This window comes from Phalaenopsis equestris, unplaced genomic scaffold, assembly GCF_001263595.1.
Source record: "Phalaenopsis equestris unplaced genomic scaffold, ASM126359v1 Scaffold233054, whole genome shotgun sequence".
NCBI lineage: Eukaryota > Viridiplantae > Streptophyta > Magnoliopsida > Asparagales > Orchidaceae > Phalaenopsis > Phalaenopsis equestris.
In genome coordinates this window covers 108,555-123,422 of record NW_018251008.1, presented here as the reverse complement: position 1 = coordinate 123,422, position 14,868 = coordinate 108,555, and positions in this window count along the sequence as shown.

The window sequence follows — 14,868 nt, the reverse complement described above, 5'->3', positions numbered from 1 at the left end:
TATGAACACCCTAATGCTCAATGAACATTGATGTCCTAATTATCCCTAAGAGTGGGGTGTGGGGTAATTAACATTTGTAATTTAATTTGTAAATTATGTGGGTGAAGACCCTTAAAGGGGTAAGTCGGTGTTATTAAGACACTTAGCCAATTTTATTATGTTGCTCAATAATTCATCTTATGAACACCCTAATGCTCAATGAACATTGATGTCCTAATTATCCCTAAGAGTGGGGTAATTAACATTTGTAATTTAATTTGTAAATTATGTGAGTGAAGACCCTTAAAGGGGTAAGTCAGTGTTATTAAGACACTTAGCCAATTTTATTTGGGCTTGTGGTGTTTTTAAAGGTGTTAATTTTAGCTATTTGCTTTCTTAATCCTCATTTAATCAATCTTGATTCAACTTAGATCACTACTAAGCCCTTAAGACCAAGGTGAGTGTCTTAATTAATTTTTAAAAGGTTAAGTTTTAAGTGACCATGATTCATTATTTGAATTTCATTTAAAAATCAAATAGGGTTATTAAATTGATTAATTACTGACTTCAAAAGTCATACCCTTAAGTCCTAGGTTCATTTAATTTTAATAAACCTCCAAATTTTAATAATTTAGAAATTTATTAATTTATCCTTTTAATTAAGAAAGTGAGATTGGTTTCTACCAATTAATCTCTTTTTAATTTCAATCATCCAAACAAGCTGATTAAGATCATAGGTTGCCCATTTCTCCCCTTGAATTAAACCTAAATGTTAATTAAGGCCAAATTCCTAAAATTATACTTTTTCCCCTAAGGCTCTAACACTTCATAATTTGTCAAATTCAAATCAAATGACTTTAAAATCCTACCTCATTCATGGGTCAATTAAGACATCATAGGAGAAAATGTGATTTTTTAAAATTTAAATTAATTTATATAATTATTTTTATGTAAAAATGAGATTTTTTAAACAAAATTTTCTAACTTGACCAAGGTGAAGCCTAATCACTTGAAATTTTTACTGGAGCTAGACCCAGACTAGAGAGCCATTTTGACAAAATTTCATGATTGTTTGAATTTTATTTGAATTATTAGAATTATTTTAAGTTCTGGGTATATATTAAATATAAAATATTTCATATAGGGAAAATTAAGTTTTACATTTTGAAAAATCTCCCTGAGATCAAAAAACCCAGAGAAGCAAATTTTATATTTTTCTAATTTTTCTTTGATTTATTGGAATTATTTTAGTGGAAATCCATTTTTTAGCCTTTAAAAATTATTTTAACCTTCAAAATACAATATTTTATTTAGAAAATCAAGAAAAATATTCCAATTACTTCTAAATGCTTAGAAAATAATTTAGAACATTTTCATGAATTTTATTAATTTTGTGACTTTTATGAATTTTTTAAATTATTTAAATATTTAAAATGGGCTCAAAAAATGAAGTTTTTATTTTAAACACCATTTTATTTTTATAAAATTTTCCTGATCACAGAGAACTCCAACAATAAGTTTTCATAATTTTTTGAGTTATATTTTGATTTTAAAAAAATTATTTTAGTGTCAAAAAGGATATTTAATTTGAAAAATCAATTTAGGCCATCAAATGGACTCAAAATGCTTTGAAACAACAGTGGAGATAAAAAATGAAGCATTTTGATGTTTGTATTTTTTAAAATTAAATATCTTAGTGCTTTAATAGTGATTTAGGGTTTAGGCAAATTAGGTTTATTTTGATTGACTTGACTCATGAAAAATTTTTCTAAAGGTTCTCTGGTCATTATAAACCTTCCAAAATTTTCTTGGATTTTTCTAAGAAACATGCTAATTATTATGATTAATTTAAGCAAATAATGTACATAAATTTGAAAAATATGGATCTCTATCTAGAGGTCTTCTTTGACATTGGAAAATTTAGGGAATGTTCCCCTTGACAAAGGCTACAACACGCCAAAATTTCAAGCCATGGTGAAATGCCTATATGCATGGAGAATCAAAAAACTCAAAATAGTGTTTAATTAATTAAAAATAAAATATGCATCAAATGGACTTCAAATTATTTCCTCATTGTTTTCCTCTGTTCACTGAGCAAGTGGGTATTTTTATTTTTTTTGCATTTTCTGAATTTTTAAATTTACTATTTATCTATTTAAACGTGCGGCGCCACATCATCTTAGGCAGCTCTGAAGCTCCACACGACGTGCTCTCGTTCAATGCTGCCATCCACTTCAGCTCTGACTCGGTCCACGGTTTATGTCCTGAAGCGTTGTCCAACTTTATCTTGACCGTCCATCTGATACACGCTTGATCAAACGACGCTCCGTCATCGTCCCCGATAGCCTAGCCTGAGAACCATCCATCTTCCAAGCTTGATATGTCCCTCATTTCTCAACAAAATTAAGTAATTTTTTTTTAAAATGCTCGTTTAGACTAGAGGAACATATCCATACAGTTAAGATGCCATGAAATTAAGCCCAAGAAAATAGAGAATCAAAAGAAGCTTGAGAGGAGAAGAAGTTCAATACCTTGGCTCTGAGAAGGGAAGCTTCAATCAGAGATGCTTGACACGTTCATTGAGGTCTGAGGATGCTAAGGATTGAGCCTCTTACTGTGGTGTAAGGTCTAGGTATGAATTCGACCAAGCTCGATTTCAAGTGTTGGTCTAGAGCTATGTTAGAGCTATGTTAGGGGCTCCTCTTTCAGAGGGGAATTTGATGGGGCTTTGTATTCTCTCAGTGTTGTAAAGGTGTGGGCACAAGTAATTGAAGTTTGGTGGACTATGGAGGTGTAATGATATCTGTTCTGGTTTTTGGCAGAAGTTTAAGCTCAAAATTGGGCTTTCATAGTGGGAATCAGTGAGGAAGAATGGTTGGATTGTACTGAGGAGGTCTCAAAGAAGCTCTGTGTGTGATTTAAGAGGCTCTCTCTGAGAAAATTTCAGCACTCCTTCCATGTCCTTGGAGGTGAACTTTTAAAAAAAATGGCCAATGGGTGGCTCTGTGGGTCAATTGAGGGGTGCAAAGTGCTGCCTATGTGGAGGGCAGAGAGGTTCCAACATTTGATTTGGATGAGGTGGCCTCTAGGTTTGATTTGGGTGAAGCTCAAGAGGAACTGGCCCTTGGTTTTGGCTTTTACAGCGACTAGGCCGGCCGACCATGCAGGGGGAGGGGGCTAGGAGCTCAGGGAACCCAGGGGAATATGTCACAGCAATGTAATGGGCTTGGGTTTAGTTTTGGCAAAAAGAATCTTAAGCTTAAGCAATTATGGCATGAAATCCCTTGATTTAAGGGACCATTGGTCCAAGGCTTAGCTTAGGTGGTTAGGTGAGTTTTGGCTCAGTCTTAAGGTCCAATTAATGGCTGTGGAGTCATTAATTTGATGGCTTTGGGGTGGTTAGGCTACATTCAGTGCATGGGTCCAAGTGGGTGTAAATGACCAAAACTTGGGTTTGGGTTAGGCTAGCCATGACCTTGAGCCAAATTTATTGATCAACATTGTGTAGATGATTGTAATGAAGATTTTTGGTGGAGGATTGGAATGATTTTGAGTTCAATTGGAGGGTTAATTTGGAGGATTTTTGGAATTTAGTCGATTTGGGCATGTTGGACTAGCCTTGGGCCTAGATTGATCTAGGCTCTGAATTTGGCTCAATTGAATGGTCCAAATGATCAAGGGAGATGTTATGGAAATTTTTCATGAAGGAATGGAGTATACATTTTAGGGGTAAGGCATTCAATTTCGTGGAATTTTGAGACATAGCCAATTTTGGGCTCTTTGACTTAAGTTAAAATTAAATGAATTTGAGGCTTCGCTAAGGCCATTTTAAGGTCAATTTTGATGTATGGGAATGTTATGAAGATTTTTTTAACATAAATTATGGCAATTGAGTGGGCTATGAGTTTAATTGGGTGAGATTAGGTCATGTGACCAAAATTGGGGCTTTTGCAAAATTGGGGCTTTTGATTTTAAGCATGGGCCAATTGAGCTTTAATTTGATTTAAAAGCATGGGCCAATTGAGCTTTATTCAAAGCATGGGCCAATTGAGCTTTAATTTGATTTATTTTGGTCACATTGAAGGTGAATTTGAGTTTGGGATTGAAATTTGGGGAGATTGGGATCAAATTGATGGACCTTTTAGCTGAATTTGGAGAAATTTAGCCTTTAAAGGCAAATTTGGTCAAAGATAGTCAAATTGGCCAAATTGGGTCATGTGATAGTTATGAAAAATAAAATTGGGAATATTTGGAATATTTTGGAAATTTTTGGTATTTTTTAGAATTTATGAAATTTTGGGCCCATGAGGGGCATTTTGGTAATTTAGCAATTTTTGGAGATTTTAGGTAATTTGGGTGTTTTCAAAAGGTTTTAAATGATTTTTGAACAAGTTTGGATATTTTGGATAAATTTAGGAATTTTAACCAAATTTAGGGTTTCAAGGGTATTTAGGTAATTTAGGGGAGTTTAGGGCAAAAGGTCAGGCTGAGTATTTTGGGTAAAATTTGGGAACTAATCACTCAAAGTAAGCCATGGACAAATGGAAACCCCATTTAGGTCCTCTATGTACTGGTCTTAGCTAAACCCTAGCATAGGTCTAGTAGGTTTAGGGGACCATCTAAATGAGTTTCCCAAAGGCTCAAGGGAGCAAAGTCAGGAAATTCTAGGTTTTGAGTAGTGAGTGATTGTGAGTGAAGTGAGTTCCTTAGCTCTAGAACAACACCCAAGGTCAACCCTAAGGTCAAGTAGCCCTTTAGGAACTCTCCTTAAGTTCCCCCACAATGACCCCACCTACTAAGTGCTAGAGGTTAGGGCCAACATGTGAAACTTCAAGTTGAGTAAAGAAGAGTTTAGAATTTTTAATGGTGAGGGTTCCTTTTTCTAGTTCTCTAAGAATATTCAATAGGAAAGTCTTATGGCTAGACCCTAGACTACTAAAGAGAAAGACTAAACCTCAACCAAAAGTGAGGTCAACATGGACAAGAAGATGTATCTTTTCTGTTGTGTCCAAACTTCAAAACTTTCTTGAACATAATTTGAATCTTTTGAACATAATTTGAAAACTTTCTTGAACATAATTTGAATCTTTCTTATATAAATCTTTATATTGATCTAATTCCTCTTCTTGTTCGTGTTCCAATTTCTCTTCATAAGTTGTCTCTTCATAAGTTGTTTTGAAATGGAATTCACTTAAATATCTTATCACATCCATTCTATAGCATCATCATCTTTACCTTTTTGTAGGGTATTTCATTAATTTTAAAATATTAAATCTAACAATTTGATCATTGACACACATTGTTAATTCTCCTTTCTACACATCTACCATTGCTCTTCATGTGGCTAGGAAAGGTCTCCAAAAAATGATAGGTATCTCCTTATCTTCCTCCATATCTAGAACAATGAAATTAACAGCAAAGATTAATTGATGCAGTTTCACTAGGACATCTTCTATAACTTTTTTAGGATATGTTATTGAACAATCTGCTAGCTGGAGAGTTACAGTAGTAGGGGATATTTCTCCTAGTCCCAATATTTTAAATATTGATAATGGCATATGGTTGATGCTTTCTTCTGAATTACATAAAGCTTTCTCATAAAATATGTCTCCTATTGCACATGGAATTGTAAAGCTACCATGATCTTCAAGCTTTTCAGGAAGCTTTTTCTGAATTATAGCACTACACTCCTCACTAAGTGCAACTATCTCATTATCTTCAAACTTCCTATTCCTGTTAAGAATATCCTTCATAAACTTTACATAGCTTGACATTTGTTCTAGAGCTTCAGCAAATGAAATATTAATTGTAAGCTTCTTAAAAATTTCCATAAATTTTGAAAATTGCTTATCCAACTTTTATTGTTGAAGCCTTTGAGGAAATGGAGGTGGTGGTTTTTGCAAATTAACTTTAAGTGGAGAAATAGGTCACTCTAAATGTTTTGGAGCATCGTCTTTTTGTTCTTCAATCTCTTCTCTCTCTACTTCAGTCTCTTTTTGAACTCTACCTTCCAATTCTGTTTCAATTTTGTGTTGAATGGCTTTTACTTGCTCTTTATTCTTGTCTTTCAGATTTACTTCATTATTACTTTGAAGTGTTACTTAGGATCTATTGCTTAATGATTTTATTATTTGTTCCAATTGATTCTCAATATTTCTAATTATAGCTCATTGACTTTGTTATTGATTTCTCATTTGTAACACCACTTCTTCTATAGACAACTTCTTCTCCTTAAATTATGGATTACTGTTGAAACCGGGAAGATAGGTAGGTGTATAATTATTATTTCCTTGCTTGTTCCAGTTTCCCAATGGGTTTACTTGGTTGTTCCCCCATTGTTGATTATTTCCACCCAAAGTATTATTCCAGTTAAAGTTAGGATGATTCTTCCAACCTAGATTATAATAATTTGAATATGGGTTATTCTACATATTATTTATGACCTTCAAAGTCTCTAATGATGCTTGAGAATCTACCATTTAGCCTAATGAATCCTCTTCAATCATGGAAATTGGTTGAGAAAAATTCACTCCAAATTGGTCTAACTTCATTGAAATTACAGCATCAGTTTCATTAATATTGGCTACTTTCTTAAGATTTACCCTTTCATAAGGCCATTGAAAATTATTTGTAGCCATTTCTTCAATTAAAACATAAGCATCATCAAAATGGTTTTGACATCAATGAACCACCAGCAGCGGCATCAGTAATATATCTAAGAGATCCACCTAATTCATTGTAAAATGTTTGAATTATTAACCAATATGTTATAGCATGACGTGGACACTTTCTTAAGAGTTCTTTAAATTGTTCCCACGCTTCATAAATAGATTCCCCTTCAAACTGACTAAGAGATGTAATATCATTTCTATTTGATGGTGGAAAATATTTAGTGAAGAGTTTTTGTGCTAAATCACTCCAAGTTTTGATAGCTCTAGGTGATAACGAATGTAACCATATCTTAGCTTTATCCCTCAGTGAGAAAGAAAATAATCTAAGTCTAATTGCATCATCTGAAACATCATTTTATTTAATTATAGCACACAATTCTAGAAAATTGGCAAGATGTAAATTTGGATCTTCAGTTGGTGCTCCCCCAAACTGATTATTTGATACAATTTAGATAATAGCAAGTTTAAGTTTAAATGAATTAGTCACTACAATGGGTTTTTGAATACTACAATGAAGTTCATCCACCTTAGGGTTTGCATAATCTCTTAAAGGTCTAAATTTTTCAATATTTTGATTATTTTGATTTGTCATTTCTTGTAATTTTTCAATAATGTTTAATTTTTTTAGTTTTTCTAATAGTTCTTTCTAATTCAGAATCATATAGCACAAGTCCTGCAGAACCTGAACTACCCATGCATTAGTATAAAATACATATAAAATAAAATAAATAAAAACACACAAAAAATAACTTAATATATATAAAAACAATACTAAATAATTTTTATAATAAATCTTAAAGTTTAACTAATATTTTGTAAAAAAAGTAATTTTTTTGCTTTCTAAAAACTTCTTTTTTTTTTTTCTTAATTTTGCTTCCCCGGCAACGACACAAAAAACTTGATCCCAACTTTTTATATAGATGTAAAATTGCAATGTATGCGATTATATGTTTAATTTGCTTATTTATTATTCTTAATTTGCATCAAAGTCAAGAACTTGACCCAAAGAAAAAATTAAGTAAGTTTTCCACTTTGAAACAAATAAGAATACAATAAGAATACAATTATAATATTTATTATAATATTTAAATATGGGATCCTACGCAAGTATATGTATCGTTATCAAGTAATATAGGACTTTTTGATTAAGCCCCAAATATCGAACTTACACGGATGACTAACAATATGCACTTAAGAAAACTAGAAAATTTAGATGACAAAAATCTACTTAGCAAAATATTCTTACTTAAACATAAGATGTTATAATAGGAATGAAAGTTTGATTCCTTATGTAATTTTTGTTTTATGAAAATAAAGTAAGCAACTAATTAGCTTAACTAAATATTTGCAAGATGTTGTTGTGAAAGTAAGCTAAATGTGTTGTGCCAAATATGAGCAATGATATTCTTTACCCTTACTAGAGATGCTATAAAGAACATTGGCTAATATATAGTTTGATTAGCCTTGAAGGCCAATTAGGTAGGGAAAATATTAGCTCTCACTCTAGAGTTCCCTCTTCTCCCTCCACCTAGAAGCTAACAACTTATATCAAAACCTAAAACTATAAATCAAATTGGGGGTTTTAACCTGTCACCCTAAAATCCTCTAATTCTACACCCTTAAAAAGCTTATTTCCCTATTTATTTGCACTCAACCCAATGAACTACGTTCTCATTTATGAAATCAATATGTGATTATAACCATTTATTGACTGAGACAATAACATCTCGAATCTTACATATTTTCACAACAGGTATTAACATCTTAATTGGCCAAATCAAGAAGTAAATGAAGTGCAAGGTTTTAAATCATCACAACTTCTTCCAACATTAAAGTTTAACACTTCACACAACTTCCTTTAAACAGTTAATCACTTATCATTTTAAGGAAAAAGATAAAGAAAACTACTCAGAATCAATGGAGAAAACACAACCACACATGAGTTTAGAAGTAGAGATCATGCACACAAACAAGAAATCTATATTAAAACTAAGTGTAGTCACAAAGATAAACACTTATCTCAAATCCTCTCCACTTATCTCAAATCCTCTCCACATCCTCTCCACCAAATGTCTTGAAGTACCTTTGAATTCTCTTCCTTCACTCACAATACAAACTAACACTCAAAATAAAAAGAAAGTGGCTGACGACGGTGGTAGTGATGGGCGGTGGCAGCAACCGTTACTTGGATGGATGATGACTGTAAAATCTGATGGGTGATTGGCCTCTGGCAGTTAGCTTTGATGATCCAATTCTTCTTTAATAAAATCCAAAAGTTTCCTTAGTGTCACTTCAAAATGTGTCTCCATTCAATGAATCTTTTAGAGTTTGCCTTCTCAAAAGCTAATTGAATGAATTTTTGTGTCCATGGGATATTTTTCACATTTTTACGAAGGGTTGCTTCAAACACCTCTTAAAAAATTCATCTAAATTCAATGAGTCATCAAATAAACACTTCTTAAGTTTGATGTACCTAGTGCTTAAGCGTGAACCTCTCGTGCTGATCCCGAAATTATAGATCTGTAAAATTAATAAAGTTGACTTTGCTTTGCAGCGACGCTAAAAACTTGATTCATTATTTATGAATAAGAAATGGAAGCATTTTATGTTGGGATTCTACATAAGTACATGTATTGTTATTAAGTAATACAAGACTTTCTATTTTAGCCCCAAATATCAAACCCACGAGGAAGGTGTAAATTTGTAATAGAAATTTAAATCAGGAAAGTCACAATAATAAAGAAAATCTACTACACTAATTTCAAATGTTTAGGGTGCTATCAGAACAAAATTACTAACTACTAGTGAAACTATAAAGCAAAGCTAAGCAATAACTACCAAACTATATTTTTGTAAAAAAATTATCCAATATGAGAAAGCATCTTTCCCACTACAATGAGATTTTGGTTAAACGAGAGAGATACATGGTTTTATAATGTTTTGTGCCAAATAGGAGAAATTTTAATTTTCTACCTTCAGTTAACCGTTTTAGAGAATTGTTGGCTAATCTTAGGTTTAGTCTTTAAATCCGTAGTTAGTCTGGGAGGATAGTGGCTCTCACTCCAAAGCTCCCACTTCCCTTCCCCTGAAAGCTAAATCTCACTTTAGTTCTTAAAAACTAAGACTAACTTAGGGATTTTTGTCTGTCACTCTAGAATATCTAATTCTTCGCGCAGTAAAATATATTTTCCTATTTATTTGTACTCAATTACATGAATTAAACACTCCTTCATGGAATCAAATGTGATTCTCACTTTGTTGTGAAACTCATACTCCATTTCCAGTATAGTTTGTTTCACAACAGATGTTAACATTTCAATTGGCCAAATCAAAAAGTAAATTAAGATTAAGAACAGAGTGAAAAAGTAGTGAAAAAGTCATCACAATTTATTTTATATTTTAAAAATGGCACATCCAAATTATATCTTCATTTCACCAAATCTCAAAGTTGGGAGAAGGACAAAGAAAACTACTTAGACCTCATGAGAAAGATATGACAAAATACAAATTTAATAAGTAAAAGAAAGTTTGTACAACAATAATAAACAAACACAACTTATCTTTAACTCTTCTTCAAAGAAAATCCCTTGTAGCTCTTGTTGGACTCTTTCTCTCTTTACAAGTCTCTTAATTCTCTCTTTGAAGATGTAAGGAAGAAGAAATCTCTCACTTCTCTCCCTCTCCAACAACTCTTAGGAGAAATCACACTTACTCACTATACTACACAATACACACAATAGAACACTAAAGAAAACTCATTAATACACTAGCACTCCTTTTTCTAATCAATTTCCACTCTAAACAGAGCATAATGTTAGTTTTCCAAGTGGTGTATCAAATAACCCTTCAAAGAGTCCAAATTCATCGAATCTTCTAGAATTTTGCCCTGCACCGACTTCAGCGTGGTCGGCACCCGTGGATCATAATTAATTTGGTGCTCTATATCAAAATGGCACCATCGGCACCCAGCCTGGTGTTGTTGGCTCCTCCACTATTTTGGACTCCTTCCTTCATGCTGGCGTCGTCGACGTTGAGTATTCTCTCTAAAACGTCATTTTAACTTCAAATTCCATCCTTTTTGCTTCCTTTTCATTTCAAGTGCTAAAAATCATCAACCTACAATAAAACATGAAAATACCTTCCTTTAAAGTACAATATCAACAAAAATAATTATAAAATATAGGTCTAAAAATGCATATATTTTTTGTGCATCAAAATCCCCCAAACTTATATGTTATTTGTCCTCAACTAACTCCTTTACTACATAAAAATATGACTTATAGTAACGAGTTTAGCTAATAGATTTCTATATTTTGGTCTACTAAAGATCATAGCACAACTTTAAAAAAATTCAAAATAACTCAGGTTAATACTAAAGGTATAAGAATATCTAGCAATCAAGCCTAAAATTTTTTATTCTCTATTCTTTTCAAGGAAAATTACAAATTTTCATATTAAAGCCATTTATAATATCCATATGAAAAAGAAATTCATGAAAAATTAACTAGTAAATATGTTAATACTTAAATACAAGTTTAGAGAATGTAGCTAAGCCTTCTTCCTTAACTTGATTCAAGCGAAGCCAATTTTTTATTAGGCATCTCCTCAAGCTCTCCCCACATATTTTTCTTTTCTTGTCTTTCTCTTTCTTTTTGTTTTGCTTTTCTTCTTTTTTTTCTTTTTTATGTAAAGATTATTATATTTGGATAGCCTTTAATAATTTTGAACATCACTATCCTCTTCTTAAAGTTATCCTCTTCTTAAAGTTCTTAAAGTTTAAAAACTTTTCACATTCCTTCACTTTATAAATTCATCTTAGCTTTGAAGATTTTTTATAAAGTTTCAATCTTTTCTTTTTACATGAAACTCAAAGATTCTCAATGCTTCAAAAATATAAATTCCTTTACTTGAAATGAAAAAAACATAGTCTTATTATCTCATACCAAATACCCTAATCTCTAGAATTAACCTTTATCATTAAAATTTTTTACTTAAGCTTACTATATATTTAGAAATATAAATATAGTTATCTAAAGTTAGACTTTACTACCATAGGTCATGTTAAATTAAAAAAAATTAAAATATAGATAATTGAGGACAAATAAAATTAAGTTTCTTTCTTTAAAAAGGACTTTTTCTTCCCCCTCCCCCCTTTTTCTTCCCCCTCCCCCAACTTAAATTTTTAGAAGATTAAGCATGAAAAACTAAAAATATAGAGTGAAAGAAAACATTTAATACATAAGGTAAAGACTTACCTGTTGAAGGTTCTGATTTTGAAACTTAACACTGAAATATTGCAGATGCTAATATGAAAAGCTAAGATACTTAAAACATTAAATAGCACGTAATATATATAAAATATATTTGCTGAGAAAGAGTTACCTAAAAATAAATACAATAAAGTACTAAAAATAAACAATAGTACTAAAATAAATTTCAATTCAAAAACTGCTCTACAGACTATAGTTCACAACACAACTTTAAATACAAATCAAAGTATCACACTCAACAAACTAAATAATAACAACAACAAAGTGTAACAATTTATAAACTAAAAAAAAAGATCAGAACTATTAATATGAAGCATCTTCACTCATCCTCTTCTTCTTCTTCTTCTTCTTCTTCTTCTTCTTCTTCTTCTTCTTCTTCTTCTTCTTCTTCTTCTTCTTCTTCTTCTTCTTCTTCTTCTTCTTCTTCTTCTTCTTCTTCTTCTTCTTCTTCTTCTTCTTCTTCTTCTATATCAAAGTATTGTTGTTGACAAGGGGTAAATATCAGGTGACTACAAAATTTTACTGAGTGGTCACCCCTCATGTATCTAGCCATAACATCATCATATGAAGCATCATATTCAAACTTTTGTTTTGTTAAATTATCATTATGTGCATTCATGGCCTCCAAATTTTTAATATTGTTTTAATATTGTTCTGTAATTTTTAATATTGTTCTGTATCCTCAAGATATCTCCTTGCTGGATCATCATCTGTTCCATAAGTTCCTGAAGAGTTGGGGTACTAGAAATAGAAGAAACATCCCTACTCCTACTTCATGTTCTCGATCCAACATGAGATTCATAGGTTTTAATATTTTCTAGCCCAATAGGTTTAAGTGGCTTAATCCTTTCCTCATCAATTCTAAAATCAACTCCTAATTGCTCAAATAATGTGAAAATCAGGGCAGGGTGTCCTAATCCACAATTGATCTAACGTAGAGCAATAGAACAAATGATCTTAAAGATTATAGAGCCAACATCTAGACTGCCCATCTGTTGGATACAGAAGTTCAGGATAGCTCTATCCTTAGTAACTTCTCTATGGTGGTTTGTAGGTATCATTCTAGCAAATATAAAGAAATGTCAGGCCTTGGATACTACATTTGACATAGAGCAGGGAAATTTACCTTAACCTTATTCTTCACCTTCCAAGCTCCTTTCCATCTGTAAGAAATGAAATAACTTCATCTAAAGCCTTGTTCGTAGTAGAGAATGTGTTGTACTCACAATGAAATGCTCCTCGCAACTGGTCATCAGAAGTCAAAAAATTAATTAATAAATTTCATTAATCCTCCTTTGGGTGAATTCAACTTTACCACAAACATAGATATGGTCATCAGAAGTCTCTTTAAAATTGGCATAAAACTCCATAATTATACCAATAACAACCTTGATAGTAAATTAACAAAAATGCTCTCACTACTGAGCAATAATTAATCTCTCGACTTCACCACCTGGATTTTTGAACACTCAATCCAAAATTATTTTCTTTGTATTCAGTAGATTATTGAAATGAATGCTAGCTTTGAAGTAGATCAAACTTTGGTCATTAAATTCCAATTTCCTCTTCCCTTTGCTCATCCTTGGTGCCATTGCAATCTTCTAAAAAAAGAAAAAAAATGACAAAATCCAAATAAATTATGAAAATTTTGAAAATCACAATGTGTATGTATTCAGTAGATTATTGAAATGAATGCTAGCTTTGAAGTAGATCAAACTTTGGTCATTAAATTCCAATTTCCTCTTCCCTTTGCTCATCCTTGGTGCCATTGCAATCTTCTAAAAAAAGAAAAAAAATGACAAAATCCAAATAAATTATGAAAATTTTGAAAATCACAATGTGTATCGTTCTAAACTTAAACCCACTAAGTAAGAGTTCTTCACCAAAATCTTTTCTCAAATTCTCCTTAAAAATTTATAAAATTTTGGATCTTGGTAATGTAGGAGAAATCCTTGATGGAAATAAAAAATTTTTAGTTCAAAGTGTAGGTCTTACTGAGAGAAGATGAAATCCAAACTTCTTTTATCTTCTAATCCCTTTAAATTTAAATGTTTGTAAGCCCTAGGGGTGTAAACCAAAGGTTGAAGGTGATCGAAGGGGTAAAAATGGCGTTTTCGCTGTGTAATTCGCAAAATTTTAAATTATTTGGGGATTTTCAGATCTCGGGTGTCGGTGCCAATGTAAAAAATATTTAATTTTTATTATTTTCGTACATCAGTTATTTCCAATTCACTTCAACGCCTAACTAGTCTCTTTAAACAATAATATTCATCCTTAAATAGTCCAAAAACAAGTGTTTTTAAAAACAACACAAAACCAACTTTTATATATAAAGTTCCAAATTTTTACAAACACAGATTTTTAATCGCACTAACACACACATAAAGCAAATCACACAATAATTCAACGTCGAAATCAAGCCACAACACTAGAACGCTGAAAACTAAACTATACATACAATTAAAGCGATAGGAGTTTCAAAGAAAATCAAATCTTTTTACAAACACAGATTTTTAATCGCACTAACACACACATAAAGCAAATCACACAATAATTCAACGTCGAAATCAAGCCACAACACTAGAACGCTGAAAACTAAACTATACATACAATTAAAGCGATAGGAGTTTCAAAGAAAATCAAATCCACAATTACATTAAAAACATAATTAATTTTAAACAATGGAAAGTCTAACTTTTTCAATTACTCCTTATCGGCACTATTTTTGGTGTGGCGTTTGCCCGTAAGAAGTTGTCGGTCATCGGAATTGAAATCCCGTTGCCCGCTTCAGAAGGAAGTTTTTAAAAAATTTTAGTTTTGAAAAAGATGAAGTCAAACTGACCCCATATTTTTCATAGTTTAGATGAAAGAGCGTTTTACCTCAAATCCTGTATCTATCCCGAAGGATGAACACAAGAATTGAGGGTGAGTCTCGATCAAATAAACTA